This window comes from Ptychodera flava, chromosome 2 (assembly GCF_041260155.1).
Source record: "Ptychodera flava strain L36383 chromosome 2, AS_Pfla_20210202, whole genome shotgun sequence".
In the NCBI taxonomy this organism is placed as follows: domain Eukaryota; kingdom Metazoa; phylum Hemichordata; class Enteropneusta; family Ptychoderidae; genus Ptychodera; species Ptychodera flava.
Window position 1 is genome coordinate 38938694 of NC_091929.1, and position 5985 is coordinate 38944678.

Here is a 5985-nt window from a genome sequence, read left to right on the forward strand (position 1 = left end):
CAAACAAAATGGCATCACCTTAAACACTACTCTAGCTGAGACTTTTTGTAGCCTTGCTAATGAATATGATGCAACTGTAAAGAAGGACTTTGAAAAAAGGTACATTTCAGAGACTCTTTTTGGAGCAGCAAATGAAAGTAATGAAATGCTCTGACACTCGTGGTGTGCGATGACATCCAGTGTATATCAAACTTCGATCTTCAGCTGCTTACCAAACCTTGAAAGACTGTGGCGTCATTCACCTACCAAACAAGCGACCTCTCCTCGACTACACAAACTGGACCAAAGTTGGTAATGGGTTCTCAGCAGATGTGATGTAGCAACTATAAAGAGAACGCAACTTTGAAACCTGTCTGAGCACCAGAAGTATGTTGTTTTGGTTTAGATGAACTTAAGATACATGCAGACTTGGTGTATGAAAAGAGTTCTGGAGAATTGGTTTGGGTTGTTGATCTTGGCAGTTCAACAACTCACTCATCCAGTTTGAGAAAAATCTGCAGGAGGGACCGGTCAGACCTGATGTGGCTCGGTATATGCTAGTCTTCATGGTAAGGGGATTTGTATCCATCTTAAACAGGAACTTACAGGACCGTGGGCACACAATCAAGTGATTATTCATGACACTCATAATGTACATACACTGGGCGGGATTTTTCGAAGTCACGTGTGGACGATGGTTAATGGAGGGGTAAACACTATCTGTTACCGATTAAGAGGGATTTAGAGCATTCAATTATCACCTTCTGTCTAAATGTAATGGAAACCTGAACAAGGAATTTGTCTCCACGGGTAAAATACACTGAATGCGATCATTTTACGGCCGCAGTAAACCCCGTCCAACTTGAGGTCTGCCTAACTGCAGTCAGAGTGAACGTCGACTAAAACTTCGTTGTATGCTACAGCATGATGACATCTTATGTATAACTAATTCAGTTGTTATAAGGAATGAATCAAAGGCAACATTTTCGCCTTCTATTTGAAAACAAAACAGCGCTGGCAGCGTCCGACAACTGCCGCAAATTCACAAACAATGGGACACAACACCGACCATAACGAAGTGAAGCGTGAATATCACTGGCAGGATTTTGACCCCGGGGTGACGTAATTGAGGTGAAATGTACGTTGAGGTAACGTAAACTTTGACTGCATACGATACGATAGGCCTACAGGAATTCGCACGATGCATAAATTTTGTGACAAACAGAACTCAAAGTTTTCCATTGACATTGAAACTTAGACTTTGAATACTGTAAATCCGAGCGTTGATATTTCAATTTTCATGATGCCGTGGTGTAGTTCGCCGCGATCGCGCGAGTAAGCTTGTTCGGATACATCGCCGTCAAGAGTTGTCTATCACGAATGACGCTTGTCTGCCCATGCAGTTTTTGCATTTTTCGTTTATCTGGTGACTTAAGTTCCGAAGCCTGATAACCTTTCGACACTGTCGAAAATGAAAAGACAGATGCGTATTTGCCCGCTTTTCGTCAATCACTAGTAACATTTGTCGACACGGATCGACTGGCTGTGACAGACGCAAATGACTAGAAAAGCAGTGCTGCACTACTGAATTTCAACGATGTGCCAATAGTAACAATAGTGCACATGGTCTCAAATATACGGTAACAGAAACCAATTTGCCATTTACTTTTGGGTTCAGGAAATAAAACACTAAAACTAAATTCAAAATAGAATGATGTCTAAAGGATTCTCTGGGGCAATATCGAAGACGCGACTGACGATACGATCACGTTTAATATACTTGCCGAAAATGATCTTTCGGTGTAGGCATGGAGGTGTCCATGGTGTAGGCTAGGCTAGCTGTGGAACGCAGCTTTTGTGGCGTGCGTCTATGCGGGTCATGAAAAGGTCAACCCCGCCATGGTGTAGGCATGACTCCGAGTATAGCCGTGGAGCTTCGTACGATGGTGTGTGTTCTAGGAGTTCTATCGTATATACGGCCTCCCACCACAGACCTGCTGATAACCTAGGCCTTATGTCTTTGCTTTGGCCTCCGTACCTCTGTGTTCGGAGGCACAAGCGAAGACGTAAGGCCTAGGCTACCCTGCCGATCGCCGTTGACAAAACCGGCTACATACGATCCAAATTTGGCTCGCGCACGAATAAGTACTTTTCGAACTACTTTAGGCCGAAATCAACTCGATTCTGATCTATGCCGGCCAGGATAACTCAAACGCTCACAGACTGAAAAAAAATAGCTCTTGTGACGTCCGAAACCCATAGTTTAAAAGCTAATAGTATGCATTGTCAAGGGCCCAGTGGTCGGCCAGTTTTGTTTCTGCAGTCTATATGGGGTTATTTATTCTGGTGGACATAGAGAGGAATCGAGTTGATTTCGGTCGAAAGTAGTTTACCGTGCGCGGTCCAAATTGGGACCGCACGCTAGCATGAGTACAGAAAGAAAGAGAAATTAGAAGGGGACCTCTTTGTCTAGGACAAGAAAAAGTAAAACTTTTGATAATATAATCCATGCTTTCTGAAATTTAGGTCGAGAAAGTTCCACGACAGGTCAGACTACTATGACAATTTTTGCCATTTGTTCCCCGTACAGTGCCAAAATACTTCTAAAATTTATAATTGATCTTATTACATTCGGAGTCCCGTGTATTTACGATTTTACCAAGTAGCATCTACTTCTTTATCTGCACACTACATGTGCACTGCCAAACATACTGAGAAAAGCAGGTTTGCAACACTTGTAATGTCAACCATGATTTAGAGAAAGAAGTGTTGTGAATGTGTGAAGCTGGAAAAGTTAAAGATGGCAGGACAAATCTCGAAATTACAGTATTTTTATTATAACAAATCAATATATACAAATTTACAACTCGGTCTGACATCAGGCCCAAGCTCTCTGTCACTACAGCCTGCACTAATTTATATGACAAACAACTGACATTGTCCGGTAAATATTATTGTCACTTCACGAAATAAAACGTGAGAACTGCATTTGAATTTTGACAAGAAACGGCTCAGCGATAGATTTTGTCCATCTCGCGTTCCCATAAATTCTCTCGCCATGTGTTGGTTTTCTTTTTCAAGATCTTTTTCGCTCGCAGTCTTCTCTGACACCTCCAGTCCCTCACCATTGACTCAGATGTAAAGGGGCGATCCACGTTTTCATTCTGCAAAGCGAAGCAAATATAGAATATTAAAGTCTAACACTAATCGCACATACATGGGGAAGCCATAGCAAAATTACCGTAGTTACGTTCCCAAAATGATTATTTACGCCAAAGCTAATTAATTATGAGAGGTACGCCATATTGTATGGCTTTCTGTTTATTGTAATTCGATGTCTCAAGTTATGTTGTGCATGTTACTTTCCTGCGTTTTTCCCGTTGACATAGATTTTACAATTTAGCATTCAGACTGTGAAGTTTCAAGGTTAATAAAATATTGGAATACTTACCCAGTCTAAGCATGCAAGATTTGTCCTCATTTGATAGTCTTCATCTTCAAAAGCGATTCTTTTGTCATGATATTGAAGGGTGCAGTTGTTAAAACTCTCTACATAATGGGTGTCTCGACACTGGAAAATAAAAATGTAGCGTAACATTGAGTTAATGTTAGACATGTATCACAAAATAAAGTTCTTTTCCTGCCAATGAAATACCTCAAATTCTTGGCATGGATATTGAAATACACACATTTTGCTAAATATTTCACAATTTTTACGCTTTGAGATAGAATAAAATAAAATATTCAAAAACTAAATTCAATTACATGAATCATCTGAGTAAATATTTATAATCATTGTTATAAGCACTAAGCCAACTGCCCGACTATTTAATAACAAGCAAATAAGTTGTGCCCCTCAAGTAGACTTACGTGAATATACGATTCCGGGTTTCTATACAACGGCATTTTTCTTACAAATTTGGTGAGAAGTTGTATGGCAACAGGACTACGTAGTTCAATCCGTCTGGGAATGTAGTTAGGATCTGCTCTACATCTTGATTGTGGATAGCAGTTGGTGTGATCATCCTGTCAGAGAGGGTAACAAGTTTGTGAACGTGTGAAATATCTAATATGAATGCAACAGTGTTCCTGACATACAGAGATAAAGAGAGTATTTGCGACCTAGTTGTGTGACAGAATCCTTGAGGGCTGGGAGTTGATAAATACTATTATAAATCAACACTTACCCTGTAATGTTGTACAATATTATCTAAATTTTGACGTAGAATAACACACGCCGCTTCCGTCGATCTGGTTCCATGACTTCACCTCTCATAGAATCTCTGGCATGTATCATTGCCCAATAACAGTGTGTCCTAATTGGTGAGGCTGAAATAAATTAAATGGCATAGTATTGGTAACTGTGTGTTGTAATGTTCTTAATAAAACTACTGTCTGCTAAGTTTGTCTAGTATATTGCAGTCATTGAAACGCCTGGTGTGAATGCATGTTACTTCTCAAGCCACAGTTCATTATATCTTGTATTATTGTTATAATAATTAACATTATCGTCGTTATACAGTAATTTAATAATCTTATCACCTTTGTCACACAGTTCAGGGTGCCAAGTGATTCCACTCATTCTTCTTGTACCAGAACAAATCTTTTTGAGTTTGTTCCCGATTTCCTTTGTTACTGTAAGACAATAATAGTAATTGTCACTGATTGTGCTATTATATATGGAGAGAGAGAGAGAGAGAGAGAGAGAGAGAGAGAGAGAGAGAGAGAGAGAGAGAGAGAGAGAGAGAGAGAGAGAGAGAGAGATGGGTTGGAGGCGTGTCTGTATCTGTGTGACTGTGTATGACAGGCAAGCTGACTCCCCAGTGTTGTTGTAGCGTGGTTTCGAAACTCAGATGGCTATTTTGAAATGATTTTGAAGGCTGACATACCATGCCATGTATCGTTGCTACTTGTTGTGCCAGCTCTTTCCTCCCGAATAAATTTCATTACCGACGCATTCCTGTCATGCGCGTGAATGTGGATTGGCTCACCTATTTCAAGAATGAAAAATGTATATCGTTTACCAAAGGTATGAAATTACCATGACTGGGCAATGCAACTTCCTACTGTATAATATCGCATTTAATTTTTTATAAATATCCAGTTCGCGTCAACAACAGCAATCCTTTACAACCATGTGCACTTCCCGTGGATATGATTCATTTATTACCTTCATTTGTTGCTTCACTTTGTGTGTAATATTTTCTATAATTCTAGTTTCATTTACCTTCTTCTTCCGTCCATTCACAAAAACGGCGAACACGAAGTATTTCGTGTCTTTGCGTACATGGATCATCTTACTTGTTCACCTCCTCAATACGGATTACTTTATGAGTCCTGTGGATATATGATTATATGAAACAGAGATTATATATATATATATATATATATATATATATATATATATATATATATATATATATATATTTATTTACATTAATAAGAAATGCAGAAAGCGTTATTGGTGGCATGGATGCCTGCACAAAGACAAGGAAAGGGGGACACAAAATAGGAAGTCTCACATTAGGTAAACATTTGCCTATAGTGCTTTCGTTGAGGCAAGGACGTTTTTAGTGAGGTAATAAAATCCAAACATCCCATCGGCAGAATTACGTTTCTTGAAAGATGGCATTGAGGGATCTGGAATGAAAACTCTGAAACCAACATCAACAACACATGTATATAAACTCTACCTACTGATGACCGATGAAGACGACATCCGTTTGCCGAGCATTTCTACGTGTGCCGTGTCTTGCGTCTGACATAATATCAATACCAGGGTTATTCTCCCGATCTGTGCTTGCGATTTCCTGAAAATGATATATACATGTTTACTGAACTTTCACGACTTCGATCATAAATTTATCTAATTGACACTTGTATACATAGTTGAATTAAAGAAACACAAGTCATAAAAGAAAAAAATTATATTGAATACAAAGGAATTCACGCAGAGGACTTATTGATTCAAGCTGCCTCTATGAATTGAGACACAGTGGTAAAAAC

The 5985-nt window shown here is 39.3% G+C and overlaps 1 long non-coding RNA gene across 1 annotated transcript; it reads right to left on the reverse strand.

Moving 5' to 3' along the window:
* Nucleotides 1-4172: 4172 nt before the first annotated feature.
* On the reverse strand, nt 4173-5785 carry LOC139148395 (uncharacterized). Its single transcript, XR_011555920.1, has 4 exons — nt 5677-5785; nt 5207-5316; nt 4522-4614; nt 4173-4308 (listed from the first exon to the last, which is right to left on the reverse strand). It is a non-coding gene; the product is annotated as an uncharacterized lncRNA (long non-coding RNA).
* Between the last annotated feature and the right edge of the window lie 200 nt (nt 5786-5985).